This window comes from Vulpes lagopus, chromosome 8 (genome assembly GCF_018345385.1).
Source record: "Vulpes lagopus strain Blue_001 chromosome 8, ASM1834538v1, whole genome shotgun sequence".
Classification (NCBI taxonomy): Eukaryota; Metazoa; Chordata; class Mammalia; order Carnivora; family Canidae; genus Vulpes; species Vulpes lagopus.
Genome location: NC_054831.1, coordinates 120,527,843 through 120,543,404, shown reverse-complemented (window position 1 = coordinate 120,543,404; position 15,562 = coordinate 120,527,843). Strand labels below are relative to the sequence as shown.

At 39.1% G+C, this 15,562-nt stretch overlaps 1 protein-coding gene across 1 annotated transcript in view; it reads right to left on the bottom strand.

Annotated features, from left to right (window-relative positions):
• The window catches only part of TMEM200B (transmembrane protein 200B), a 39,227-nt gene extending 23,780 nt beyond the window's left edge, over positions 1–15,447 (bottom strand). The window contains exon 1 of the mRNA XM_041765014.1: positions 14,496–15,447. The gene's annotated coding sequence lies outside the window, so the exon portion shown is untranslated. The remainder of the gene's footprint in view (positions 1–14,495) is intronic.
• Positions 15,448–15,562: the final 115 nt, after the last annotated feature.

Here is a 15,562-nt window from a genome sequence, read left to right as displayed (position 1 = left end):
GCAGACTCCCTGCTGAACAAGGAGCCCAAGGTGGTGCTTGATCCTGGGACCCTGAGATCATGACCTGAGCTGAAATCAAGAGCTGGCTGTTTAACCAAGCTACCCAGGTGCCCCTCCATTTATTTATATATATGTATTTTTTTCTTTTTTTAAAGATTTTATTTATTTGGCAGAGAACACAAGCAAGGGGAGCAGCAGACTCCCCACTGAGTCGGGGAGCCCGATGTGGGGGCTCTATCACAGGACCCTGAGATCATGACCCCAGCTGAAGGCAGATGCTTAACTGACTGAGCCGCCCAGGTGCCCCCATTCATATACTTTCAATAGTTCTCTTTCTCTTTCTCCTCATTATCATATGTAGGCTGTGGTTAAATTTACCATTTAGTATGGGGGTCAGCAAACTTTCTGTAAGGAGACACACAGAAGTATAAATATCCTGTCCCGCCACCCCCCTGCCACACACACACCAAAATGAGCCACACAGTAAACATTTTAGAATTTGAGAACTAGTCAATGTTCCACAAATGAACACGGCTGGGCACTGAGGGTGGGCACTGTAGCTCATATTTGTATAACTTACATGTATCATGAAATATTTTTTTCAACCATTTAAAAATATAAGATTTATTCTTAGCTCATGGGCCATGTGAAAATAGGCAGCAGGCTGGAGTTAGGTACAGGCTGGTTTTCGCTGACCTTATTTTAGTCCATAGGCTGCAGAAGATGATGAAGAGTAACTGAAAGGCCCAGAAGTATGTGTGCATGTGTTCCAGCTGCTGCGCCAGTACTGACGCAGTACTCTTAGCTGACACCCGTCCTTCACATTCGGGTTCTCTATGTTGTGCGTTCGATGGGCTTGGACAAGTGCATGATGTCATACATGCACCAGTGCAGTCTCCTGCACAATAGTTTCTCTGCCCTAAAAAATGCTCTGCACCCCCACATAGTCTCCCCCTCCCTTTTCCTGAGCCCCTGGTAACCACTGATCTTTTCACTGTCTCCACAGTTTGGCCTTTTCCAGAATGTCCTCTAGTTGGGATCTCAGAGTATGGTGGACTTTCTGATCAGCTTCTTTCACTTAGTGACAACATTCGAGGTTCCTCCATGTCTTGTAGTGGCTTCATAGCTCATTTGTAATCACTGAGTAACATTCTGTTGTATGGTTGTACCACAGTTGATCTGTTCTTTCACCTATGGAGATATCGGATATCTTGATTGCTTCCAGGTTTTTAAAAAAATTATCTTTAATTAATTAATTAATTAATTAATTTTTAAAAGTAGGCTCCACACCCAACATGGGGCTCAAACTCACAACCCAGTCACAGGCTCTACCGACTGAGCCAGCCAGGTACCCCTAATTGCTTCTAGTTTTGACAGTTATGAATAGAGCTGCTATAAACACTCATGGGCAGGTTTTCATGTGGACATACTTTTTCAGCTCATGTGGATAAATACCAAGGAGCATGACTGCTGGCTGGTAAGGGTATGTTTCCCTTTGTGGGAAACTGCCAAAGTGGCTGTCCCATTTTGCATTCCCTCCAGCAATGAGTTTCCTATTGTTCCACATCCTTGTCAGCATTTGGTGTTGTCAGTGTTTTGGATCTGGGCCATTCTAATAGGTGTGTAGTGGTCTCTCATTACTGTTTTACTTTGCATTTTCCCTGGTGACACATGAGGTGGAGCATCCTTTCATCTACTTCTTTGCCATCTCTAGGTCTTCTTTCATGAGGTGCCTGTTCAGATCTTTTGCTTATTTTTTAATTGGGTGTTTGTTTTCTTACTGTTTTAAGAGTTGTGTGTTTTGGATACAAGTCCTGTGTTGGATATGTGTGCATTTTGCAAATATTTAATTCCGATTTGTCACTTGTCTTTTCACTCTTTCAGCAAAGCCTTTCACAGAGCAGAAGTTTTTAATTTTAATAAAGTCTAGCTTGCTAGTTTTTTTTTTCATGGATTGTGTTATTGGTTTTATATCTAAAAAGTCATTGCCAAGCTGCACGTGGCTGGCTCAGTCAGAAGAGCATGAGACTCTTGATCTTGGGGCGGTGAGTTTGAGCCCCACGTAGGATGTAGAGATTATTTAAATAAAAATAAACAAAAAGTCATTGCCAAATGGAAGGTCACCTAGGTTTTTTTCCTATCTTGTAGCAGTTTTGTGTTTTATGTTTAGGTCTGTAATTCATTCTGAGGTTTTGTGTGTGTGTGTGTGTGTGTGTGTGTGTGTGTGTGTAAGGTATAAAGATCTTTGTCTAGATTCATTTTTGTCCATGTAGTTGCCCATTTGTTCCAGCACCATCTGTTGAAAAGCTGTCCTTTCTATATTGAATTGCCTTTGCTCCTTTGCCAAATATCAGTTGGCTATATTTGTGTGGGTCTATTTCTAGGCTCTCTATTCTGTTCCATTGATCAATTTTATTTGTCTTTTTGTTTTGTTTTGTTTAGCCAGTACAACTCTGTCTTGATTACTGAAGTTTATAGTCAGACTTGAAATTAGGTAGGCTTGGTCTTACTTTATTCTTCTTCCTCAATGTTGTGTTGGCTATTCTTGTTTTTTCTCCCCCCTTTCCATATAAATTTTAAAATCAGTTTGTTGATAGCTACAAAATAACTTGCTAGGAGTTTGATTGGGTTTACATGGAATCTGCAGTTATTCTAACAATATTGATTTTTTTCTATCCATGAACATGGAATATCTCTCCATTTATTTAGATATTTGATTTTTTTTCCCTCCAGAGATCTTGTACATATCCTGTTAGATTTATACATTAAGTATTCCATTTTAGAGGGGTGCTAATGTAAATGATATTTACATTAAATGGTATTAAATATTCAATTGCAATAGAATATTTTTAATTTTTTAATTTTTATTTTTAAAAAAATTATTTATTTATGAGAGAGAGAGAGGGGGGGGGGAGGCAGAGACACAGGCAGAGGGAGAAGCAGGCTCCATGCAGGGAGCCCGATATGGGACTTGATCCTGGGACTCCAAGATCATTCCCTGGGCCAAAGTCAGGCATCAAACTGCTGAGCTACCCAGGGATCCCTGAATATTTTTTTAAAAGATGCATTTTTTTTCAGATGGGGGGATGGGCAGAGGGAGAGAGTCTTAAGCAGACTCTGCACTGAGCATGGAGTCTGTAGCAGGGCTGGATCTCAGGGCCTGAGTGAAACCAAGAGTCAGATGCCTCCCACCTAGGCACCCCTGCAATTGACTTTTGGTTTTTTGCTTTTTTAAAAAACAATTTTTTTTGTTTTGAGGGAAAGAGAGAGAGAGAGCATGCACATAAGTGGGGTGAGGGGCAGAGGGAGAGGGAGAAGCAGACTCTTCACTGAGCAGGGAGCCTGATATGGGGATTGATCCTGGGACCCAAAGATCATGACCTGAGCCAAAGGCAGGGACTTAACTGATTGAGCCACCCAGGGACCCCTGCAATTGACTTTTGTATATTAATCTTGTATCCTGAAAACAACTTGCTTTAGTGGCAGGGGTTTTTCTGTCAGTTCTTCAGGATTTTCTACAAAGATGTTGATATCATTTGTATATGATTGTCTATATTTGTGAATAGACAGCTTTATTTTTTTCTTCTCAATCTGTATCTTTTATTTCCTTTTTTGTCTTATTGCATTCCTTAGGACTTTTATATTAATGTTAACTAGGAGTGGTGAGAGGGATTATCCTTGCCTTGTTGCCGATCTTAGGGGGAAAGCATCTAGTTTCTCACCATTAAGTACAATGTCAGCCAGAGTTCTTTTAAAGATTTACCAAGTCTATTCCTATCCTAGTTTGCTGTGAGTTTTTGTCATGAATTAGTATTAGATTTTCTTAAATGCTTTTTCTGTACCTATTGGTATGCTCATGTCATTTTTCTTCTTTAGTCTGTCATGTGATGGATTACTTTAATTGGATTTTGAATATTGAATTAGTTGTGCATACATGGAATATCTGTGGTATATAATGTTTATTTTTTATTATAGAACTTTTATTTTTTAATTATTTTTTTTGTTTTGGTAGTTTGTGATTTTCCAGAAATGTGTCCATTTCTTCTAGATAGCCTAATTTGTTGGCATACAGCTGCTCATAATATGTTTTTAAAATTGTTTGTATTTCCTTGGTATTGGTTGTGATTTCTACTTTTTCATTTGTGATTTTATTAGAGTCTTTTCTCTTTTGTTTTTAATAAGCCTGGCTAATGGTTTATCTATCTTATTAATTCTTTCAAAGAACTAACTCCTGGTTTTGTTGATCTGTTCTACAGTTCTTCTGGTCTCTATTTCATTGAGATCTGCTTGAATCTTTATTAACCCTCTTCTGATTGGTGCAGGTTTTATTTGCTGTTCTTTCTCCAGTTCCTTTAGGTGCAAGTTAGCTTGCGTATTTGAGTTTTTTCCAATTTTCTGAGGGATGCTTGTATTGCGATGTATTTCCCGCTCAGGACTGTTTTTGCTGTATCCCAAAGATTTTGAATGGTTGTATCTTCATTCTCATTAGTTTCCATGAATTTTTTCATTCTCTAATTTCCTGGTTGACCCTTTCATCTTTTAGTGGGATGCTCTTTAACTTCCACGTGTTTGAATTTCTTTTGTTTGAATTTCTTCCAAATTTCTTCTTGTGATTGAGTTCAAGTTTAAAGCATTATGGTCTGAATATATGCAGGGGACAATCCCAATCTTTTGATATTGGTTAAGACTTGATTTGTGACCCAGTATGTGGTCTATTCTGGAGAAAGTTCCATGTGCACTTGAGAAGAATATGTATTCAGTTGCGTTTGGATGTAAAGTTCTGTAGATATCTGTGAAATCCATCTGGTCCAGTGTATCTTTTAAAGCTCTTGTTTCTTTGGAGATGTTGTGCTTAGAATATCTGTCATTTGTAGAAAGCGCCATGTTGAAGTCTCCCAGTACTAGTGCATTATTATCTATGTTTTTACTTTGGTTTTTAATTGATTGATATACTTGGAAGCTCCCACATTAGGGTCATAAATATTCATGATTGTTAGGTCCTCTTGTTGGATAGATCCTTTAAGTATGATATAGAGTCCCTCTTTATCTCTTACTACAGTCTTTGGGATAAATTTTAATTTATCTGATATGAGGATTGCTACCCCTGCTTTCTTTTGATGACCATTTGAATGGCAAATGGTTCTTCAACCTTTCATTTTCAGGCTGTAGGTGTCCTTAGGTCTAAAACGAGTCTCTTGTAGACAGCAAATAGATGGGTCTTGCTTTTCATCCAGTCTGAAACCCTGCGTCTTTTGATGGGAACATTAAGCCTATTCACGTTCAGAGTTACTACTGAAAGATATGAATTTAGTGTCATCGTAATACCTATTCAGTCCCTGTTTTTGTGATTATTGCTTTGGGCGTCCTCTTTCTTTTACAGAGTCCCCCTTAATATTTCTTGCAGAGCTGGTTTGGTGGTCACATATTCTTTCAGTTTCTGCCTATCTTGGAAGCTCTTTATCTCTCCTATTCTGAATGAAAGCCTTGCTGGATAAAGCATTCTTGGCTGCATGGTCTTCTCATTTAGTACCCTGAATGTATCATGCCAGCCCTTTCTGGCCTGCCAGGATCTGTGGAGAGGTCTACTGTTAATCTAATATTTCTCCCCATATAAGTTAGGGATCTCTTGTCTCTTGCTGCTTTAAGGATTTTCTCTTTATCTTTGGAATTTGTAAGTTTCACTATTAAATGTCAAGCTGTTGAATGGTTTTTATTGATTTTAGTGGGGAGATCTATCTCCTGGATCTGAATGCCTGTTTCCCTCCCCAAATTAGGGAAGTTCTCAGCTATGATTTGTTCAAATATGCTTTCTGGTCCTCTGTCCCTCTCGGCGCCCTCTGGAACCCCAATTAAACATAGATTTTTTCCTTCTGAGGCTGTCATTTATTTCCCTTAACCTTTCCTCATGGTCTTTTGTTTTTCTCTTTTTTCCTCAGCTTCCTTCCTTGCCATCAACTTGTCTTCTATGTCATTCACTTTCTTCTACCTCATTAATCCTCATCGTTAGGACCTCCAGTTTGGATTGCATCTCATTTAATTGATTTTTAATTTTGGCCTGATTAGATCTAAATTCTGCAGTCATGAAGTCTCTTGAATCCTTTATGCTTTATTCCAGAGCCACCAGTAGCTTTATAATTGTGCTTCTGAATTAGCTTTCTGAAATCAAACTGTAATCCAAATTCTGTGTGGCAGAGAGTACTGTTTCTGATTCTTTCTTTTGTGGTGAGTTCTTCTTTCTAGTCATTTTGCTCAGTGCGGAGTGGTTAAAGACGAGTTGTACTTGTTAGAAGCGCAAACTCTTCTCTCTCTGTAGCATTCCAGCTGTTCTCTATTTAAATCTCAGGTTGAATTTGTAGGTTTACAGGATGATTTGAAAGTTATCTAGGTAAGTTGGTGGGGACAGGTGACTTGGGGACCCTACTCCTCTGCCATTTTTGTATAAAACTTTTAATAAAACATAGATTCTATTTGCTACTATTTGTTGAGGATTTTTGTATCTATGTTCATGAATATTGGTCTGTAGTTTTCTTGTAATGTTTTTGTCTGGTTTTAGTATTGGGATAATGCTAGTCTCATAAAATGTGTTAGGAAGCATTTCCTCAGTATCTATTTTCTGAAAGAGGTTGAGAATTGGTATGATTTCTTTCTTAAATATTTGATAGAATCCCCTAGTGAAACATATGGGTCTGGTGCTCTCTATTTTGGAAGGTTATTAATTTTTGATTCAATTTTTTAAATTGACATAGGCCTATTCAGTTAATTTCTATGTCAGTTTTGGTAGATTGTGTTTTTCTAGATAATCAGCTTTGTGGAGTTGTTCATAATATTCTTTTAATACCCTTTTAATGTCCACAGGATTAGTAGTGATGGCCTCTTTTACTTCTGACATTAATGATTTGTGTCTTTTTTATTGCTTAGCTCAGCTAGAAGTTTATTAATTAAAAAAAATCATTCTTTGATTTCATTGGCTTTTTTTCCTACTGATTTATTTTCAATTTCACTGATTTCTGCTCTAATTTTTATTATTTCTTGCCATCTGCTTACTTTGGATTACTTTGCTCTTTTTCTAGTTTCCTAAGGCAGAAGCTTGGATTATTAATTTCAGATCTTTTTCTTTTTCGCAGTAGGTCTATGGCCAATGTGGGGCTTGAACTTACAACCCTGAGATCAATGGTTGTATACTCCACCAACCAAGCCAGCTAGGTACCCCTTTCTTTTCTGTAGATACATTTGATGCTATATATTTTCCTCTAAGGACTGCTTTTGCTGCATCCCACAAATTTTATTATTTTATTTTTTGAAAATATTTTATTTATTTATTCATGACAGACACACAGAGAGAGAGGCAGAGACACAAGGCAGAGGGAGAAGCAGGCTCCATGCAGGGAGCCCGATCCTGGGTCTCCAGGATCATACCCTGGGCTGAAGGTGGTGCTAAACTGCTGAGCCACCTGGGCTGCCCACATCCCACAAATTTTAGATTATATTTTCATTTACTTCAAAATATTTCTCTTGAGATTTCTTTGACTTGTGTTGTTTAGAATTGTGTTGTTTAATCTCCAAGTATTTGGGGGAATTTTCCAGCTATCTGTTGTTGATTTCTAGTTTAATTCTATGTGATCTGAGAGCATACTTAACATGATTTCATTCTTTTAAATTTGTTAAGGTTTGTTTTATGGCTCAGAATGTGGTCTATTTTGGTGAACGGTCCATGTAGGCTTGAGAAGAATGTGTATTCTCATTAGGTGAAGTATTTTATAACTGTCAATTTGATTTAGTTCACTGATGACACTGTGATTTGCTGCTTGCTGGATCTGTCACCTACCAAGAGAGATGTTGAAGTCTTCAACTGTGATAGTGGATTTGTGTTTTTCTCTTTGCAGTTGTAGTTTTTACCCCATGTACTTGATACTTTAGGTGCATATACATGAAGGATTTTTACATCATCTTAGAGAAGTCATCTCTTTATCATTATGTAATGTCCCTCTTTATCCCTGATAATTTTCCTTGCTCTGAAGTCTTTGTCTGAAATGAACTAACTTGATTGAGCTTTCTTGTGATTTACCATGATATATCTTTCTCCATTCTTTTACTTTTTAAAAATTTTATTTATTTTTTAAAAAGATTTTATTTATTTACTCATGAGAAATGCAGAGAGTGAGAGGCAGAGACACAGACAGAGGGAGAAGCAGGCTCCACGCAGGGAGCTCGACGTGGGACTTGATCCCAGGACTCTGGGATCAAGCCCTGGGAGGAAGGCAGGTGCTAAACCGCTGAGCCACCCGGGCTTCCCTTACTTTAAAAAAAAAAAAAAGATTTTATTTATTCATGAGACACACACACACACAGAGGCAGAGACACAGGCAGAGGGAGAAACAGGCTTACTGCAGGGAGCCCAATGTAGGACTTGATTCCAGGACCCCAGCATCAGGACCTGAGCTGAAGTTAGATGCTCAACCACTGAGCCACCCAAGTGACCCTATTCTTTTACTTTTTTTTTTTTTAATATTTATTTTAGGGAGAGAGAGAGCCTGTGAGCAGGAGTTGAGGAATAGAAAGAGACTCTCCACCAAGCATGGAGCCCAATGTGGGTCTTGATCCCAGGACCCCAAGATCATGACCTGAGCTGAAATCAAGAATTAGCCATTTAAATGAGTCACCCAAGTGCCCCTATCTTTTTACTTTTAATGTTTCTCTGTATTTAAAATGGTTTTCTTGTACAAAATATATACTTGGGTCTTATTTTTTAATCCACTCAGTCTGTTTTTAATTTTATCATTGATATTTGAAGTGATTTTTAGTTTTTTCAGTATGGGGGCGTTGTTTTTTTAAAAATCATTTTATTTTTCATCATGATAAGTGTACTCTTTAATCCTCTTCCAGTTTTTCCATTTCTCCGACCCCTCCCCCCACCCCTGGTAAATATTAGTTGGTTCTCTATAGTTAAGAGTCTGTTTCTTGATTTGTCTTTTTGTTTCTTAAATTCCACCTATGAGTGAGATCATATATTTCTCATTCTCTGATTTATTTTGCTTAGCATTATACTCTCTAGCTCTATTTATGTTGTTGCTAATGGCAAGATTTCATTGTTTTTTCAAGATTTTTATTTGACAGAACAAGCAGGGGGAGCAAGAGAGGGAGAAGTAGGCTCCCTGCTCAGCGGGGCTGGATCCCAGAACTTTGGGATCACAACCTGAGCTAAATTAAGCACATTTAACTGACTGAGCCACCTAGGTGTCCCAATTTCATTATTTTCTTTATGGCTGAATAATATTCCAGTGTGTATACACACACTGCATCTTTATCCATTCATCTATTGATGGATACTTGGGCTGCTGCCATAATTTGGCTATTGTAAATAATGCTACGATAAATATAAGGGTGCATGTATTCCTTTGAATTAGTGTTTTTTTTTTTTTGTAAATATCCAGTAGTGCAATTACAGGATCATAGGTCTATTTTTATTTTTTTGAGGAAACTCCATACTGTTTTCCACAGTGGCCACCCCAGTTTGCATCCCCACCAACAGTGCACAAGGGCTCCTTTTTCTCCACATCCTCATCAACACTTGTGTTTTTGATTTCAGCTATTCTGACAGGTATGAGATGATATCTCATTGTGGTTTTGATTTGCATTTCCCTGATGATGAGTGATGTTGAGCATCTTTTCATGTCTATTGACCATCTCTATGTCTTATTTGGAGAAATGTCTGCTCATATCTTCTGCCCATTTTTAAATTGGATCATTTAGGTGTTTTTTGGGTATTGAGTTGTATCAGTTCTTTATATATTTTGGATACTAATTCCTTATCAGATATGTCATTTACAAACATCTTCTCACATTCAGTAGGTTGCCTTTTGTTGATCATTTCCTTTGCTATACAGAAACTTTTTATTTTATATGTAGTCCCAATAGCTTATTTTGCTTTGATTTCCCTTGCCTCAGGAGACATATGTAGAAAAATGTTGCTTTGGTTAATGTCAGATGAATTATTGCCTTGAGCTCTCTTCTAGGATTTTTATGGTTTCAGGTGTCACATTTAGGTCTTTAATCCATTTTGACTGTATTTTTGTGTATGGTGAAATAAAGTGGTCCAATTTCATCATTTACATATGGCTGTCCAGTTCCCCCAATATCATTTGTTGAAAAGCCTGATCATACAATTGTGGATTTATTTCTGGGCTTTGCGTTCTATTTTATTGATCAATTTGTCTATTTTTATGCCAGTACCATGCTATTTTAATTAGTACTGCTTTGTAATATAACTTGAAATCTGGACTTGTGATAACTCCAATTGTTTTTAGTTTTCAAGTTGCTTTGGCTATCTGAGGTCTTTTGTGGTTCCATACAATTTTTTTAAGATGATATATTTATTTGTATTTATTCATGAGAGACAGAGAGAGCACAGCAGAGACATAGGCAGAGGGAGAAGTAGGCTCCTCCTCGCAGGGAGCCCCATGTGGGACTTGATCCTGGACCCCAGGATCACCACCTGAGCCAAAAGGTAGATACTCAACCTGAGCCACCCAGGCATCCTGGATCCATACAAATTTTAAGATCGTTTGTTCTAGTTCTGTTGAAAAATGCTGTTGGCTATTCTGATAGGGATGGGATTAAATCTGTAGATTGCTTTCTAATAGACACTTTGAAACTATGTTCTTCCAACCCATATACATGGGATGTCTTTTCATTTCTTTGCCATTATCTTCAATTTCTTTCATCAGTGTTTCATAGTTTTCAGAGTACAAGCCCTTCACCCCTTTGGTTTAATTCCTGGATATCTTGTTTTTGGTGCAATTGTAAATGGGATTTTTTCTTAATTTCACTTTCTGCTGCTTCAGTATTAGTGTACGGGATGCAACAGATTTCTGTACATCAATTTTTGTTTCCTGTTATTTTACTAAATTCATTTATCAGTTCTAGCAGCTTTTTGGGTAGTTTTTAGGGTTTTCTCTGTATACTATCATGTCATCTGTAAGTAGCAAGTTTTACCTTTTCCTTACCAATCGATGCCATTTTATGTATGTATGTATTATTTTTTATTTCATTTTGTATGTATGTATGATCAATTACACATAAGGAGAGCAGAGACAATAAGTAGAGGGAGCCCAATGGGAAAACTCGATCCCAGGATCTGGGATCATGCCCGGACGCTCAACCACTAAGCCGAGTGGATGCCTTTTATTTATGTTGTCTAATTGCTGTGGCTAGGACTTCTATGTAGAATAAAAGTAGTGAGAGTGGACATCTTTATTTCTTACCTTAGAGAAAAAGCTCTGGCTTTCCACATGAGAATGATGTTGGCTGTGATTTGTTTTTATTTTTGGTTTTGGGTTTTTCATATAAGGCCTTTATTATGTTTGAGCTGTATTCCCTCTGGACCTACTGTGCAGGTTTGTTTTTTTTTTTTTTTATCATGAATGGATGTTGTACTTTGTCGAATGCTTTTCTGGATCTATTGAAATCATCATATGGCTTTTGTCCCTTTTTGATAAACAATCACAAGTGATTTGCAAATACTGAACCAGTTGCATCCTGGGAATAAATCCCACATAATGGTGGTATGATTTTTTAAAATGTATTGTTGGATTCTGTTTGGTAGTATTTTGTTGAGGATTTTTGCATCAATGTTCATATTGGCCAATGGTTCCCTTTTTTGGCATTTATCTGATTTTGGTATCAGGGGGATACTGACCTTATAAAATGGATTTGGAAGTTTTCCTTCTTGCATTTTTTTGGAATAGTTTGAAGAAAAATATGTATTTACTTTTTAAATGTTTGGCAGAATTCGGCGTGCCTGGGTGGCTCAGTTGTTTAAGTATCTGCCTTCAGATCCAGTCATGATCTTGGGGTCCTGTGATCAAACCCCCCATCAGGCTCCCTGCTCAGTGGGGAGCTTGCTTCTCCCTCTACCTCTGCCACACCCCGTTTGTGGTCTCTTATTTACTCTCTCAAATGAATTAAAATCTTAAAAAATATGTTTGGTAAAATCTGCCTGTGATTATTGATAGTTTATTATTATCTACCATATTTGTGAATTTTTTTTTTTAAAGAAATTTACTTATGAGAGACCAAGTGAGATGCAGAGAGACACAGGCAAAGAGATAAGCAGGGAGCCCGATGCGGGACTCAATTCCGGGACTCCAGGATCACGCCCTGGGCTGAAGGCATATACTCAACCGCTGAGCCACCCAGGCATCCCTGTTTTCTATTTATCCTTTTTGTTCGTTCTTCTTTTCTTTTGGATGGATGAGGGGCAACAGGAGATTAAGTGTGGAAAAGGACATGTGTGGATTTTGAGTACCCAAAGAGGTTATAGAGGAGGTTTCTATTTCTTTGTCTCCTACTTTGGGGAAATTCCCTATTGAGTGCATTTTTGTGGATGTCAATACACATTTCCCACTGAGAAGCTAAAATGAGCTCTCCTTCTTCTCTTTACTCCTTGGCATGTGAAATTTGGGATGACAACCTAGGCTTGGACAAATGGGCACTCCCAGGCAGGACTTTGAGTCTTGATCAAATGATGCAGCCTTTAAAATTTATTCACAGTGGTGGGCCGGTGTACGTTGTTCTGCAGGAACTTAGAAATATACTGTTCTAGGAAAGATTCAGTCTTGTAGAAACCCTGACTTGAACCTGAGTTCAAATCCCAGCTGTTGTAACTTTAAGTATCTTCCTGTAATTATCGCCAAGTGATGAAATTTTTTCTCTGGCAGTAGAGCCAGAGAAATTGAAAAATTAATCCTAGCTTTGTCACTAGCTGTGGTACATTGAGAAAATCACTTCACCTCTCTGAACTTTTGTCTTTGCATTTTATTTTTTAAAGATTGTATTTATTCCCAAGAGACACAGAGAGAGGCAGTGACACAGAGGGAGAAGCAGGCTCCATGCAGGAGCCTGACGTGGGACTCGATCCTGGAACTCCAGGATCATGTCCTGAGCCCAAGGTGGCAGATGCTCAACCGCTGAGTCACCCAGGCGTCCCTGTCTTTGCCTTTTAAAAAGGGATTAGGTCCTGATGTACATAAAAGCACCTAGCTCATAGTAGATACATGTAGGCAAATGAATCAAATTTAGAGACTTCCTCTTCAGCTTCCCAAGGTCTTTCTTCCCTTAGGTCATGGGAGGCAGAGGAAGAGGCAGTACCCAACTTTATCCTCAAACATTATTGCTGTATCCTGGCCCAATGAGGTGTCTAGAAGAAATGGTACAGCCTTAGAACAAGCACTGCATTTCACCTTTTCTAAGGGCTGGCAAGAGTGCCTTACAGTGATTTGCCTGACTGGTCCAGTATTTGGCCCACAGAAGGCACTCCGTACTGATGCCATGAGGCAAGCCTGGTCATCTCAGTCCAAAGCAACATGTATGTTCCATAAGAAGAGGGGCCTTCTCTGTCTTTTCATACAGTATTCCCAGTTCCTCAGGCTAGTGCTTGGCACTTGGCATACAACATGCACACACTCAAATATGAACCTAACATCGCTGGGGATGGGTGGGTGGTCGGCGTGTGTGCTGTAGTCTCTTCACCTTTAACTCAACTGTGAGAACAAGATGAAAATGGATGTGAAAGTACCGGTCTCAAAAAAAAAAAAAAAAAAAAAAAAAGTAAGTACTGGTCTCTGGTGCATGGCTGGAACTCAACAGATGAGTTTCTATCTTTCTCTTCATCTTTTAACTTTTTATTTGGAATCTAACATTAATGAATTTAACACTGTTGGGGGAAAAGGATTGCCAGTCTCTTCTACATACACATGGAATTTTTGTCTTTTATACGTGCTAATAAATTCATTTGGTTAGAGCTTATGTGCCTTTAACATTTAAGTGAGAACTTCCCAATGCTCACGTAGTTAAATGACAAAGTTAGACAAACAAGATGGAACTATGTTTAGAATATGGATGAACAGGAGAAAGCTTGGTAGGCAATCTGGCCATTAGGTCCATTAGAGATTGTGAAAGAAAAAAAGTATGTGCAAAGAAATGTCCCCATCCTTGTAACAGAATTAGGGAATGTTGGATTCTCATCAGATCTCAAGCTGTGGGAATTCTGGTTCGAGCCATCATCCTATCATGACGGAGGGCAAGCTCCAGGGAGGAGTTTGAGCTAGATTCTTTCTAGTTCCTGAAATCCCTTGTTTCCAAAACTGAACTCACCTTCGTCTTCGCCATCCTCAGGCTTCATGAACATCTTGGGATCACCTCTTCTGCTAGCTCCTTTCCCCAGGTCACCTACTGAACCCTCTTTTGTTCCCTCCACTGCCTTTGCCCCACATCACCTGCAATTACAGCTGACCCTTAACATAGGGATTAGGGGCACCAGCCCCCTTCTAGTCAAAAATCCACATAGAGCTTGACTCTCTCCAAACTTGACTAATAGCCTACTATTGACTGGAGTCACTGAACACATTGTGCACATTATACATACCATATACTTTGTTCTTATAATAAAGCAGGCTACAGAAAATAAATGTCAAGAAAATCATAAGGAAAAAACTTACAGTACTGTATCAGAAAACAGGTATCCGTGGACCTGCATGGTTCACACCCGTGTCGTTCCGGGGTCAAGTGTACTGTGTTCCCCGGACTGCTGTGCTAGGTGCACTACCGTCAGATCGACCTTGCAGCGCCAAGCTCTACAACCCTTACCCACCTGTTTAAATATTTTCTATGTTCCCGATGCTGACAGGACAAAGGCCAAATTCCTCCTGGCATTCAGCGCACTGGGACCCAATCCATCTGCCCAACTTGCCTCCTATTCCCGATTCACTCCATGTTCCTGGGCCTCTTGCCCCACTCTTTCCCAACTCAGTCTTTGTGCACGGATGTTTTTCTAAAGGAATGTCTTCCACCCCCACATCTCTAGAGGTTCAGCCTAAATACTGTCTCCTCAAGATGTCTCTGAATGCCCACTTTTTACCCTAGTGACACTTACCATTTGCAACCAGACCACAAACCCCAGGAGGGCAAGAAACACTGATTTTTGTCTTCCCATATGAGATACAGTCTATAGGTGAGAGAACATTATGTGACTCTCTCTCCTCCCAAGCTTGCCACAGCACAGAAGGCAGGCCCTACCAGCTTCCTTGCTGCTCTTGCTATACCTCTCAACAGTCCCTCAGGGGTGGAGTCCAGATCGGAACCACCGTACCTCTGGTCCCTTCTTTAGAGCCAGGCCAGACAAGTAACACAGAGAACCAGTGGACTGAAGGTAATCCAACATCATTTTTCTTCCTGGTTTTTGGCTAGTCCAAATCCTACTACGCTACTTCGACTTCATGGAAAGAAGTGGAACAGCGCAGAGAAGAGTTCATGAGTTCATAAAGAACTCATCTGGTGATGCTCTGAGTTCCACAAATGATTCATTTCTCATCAGCTTGGCCAGAAGCTTCTGGAGAGGAAGGACTGTAAATTCCTAAGAAATCTGCCTTTATTCTGTTGGGTGAGAAAAATCCTTTAGGAATAAAGGCTGGCTCCCTCCCCACTCCTGGGTGACCTCCAGGAACACGACATGCTGAACTTTTTATGCTCAGAAAAGGAGTATCTAGATCAGGAGATGCAACTTGGA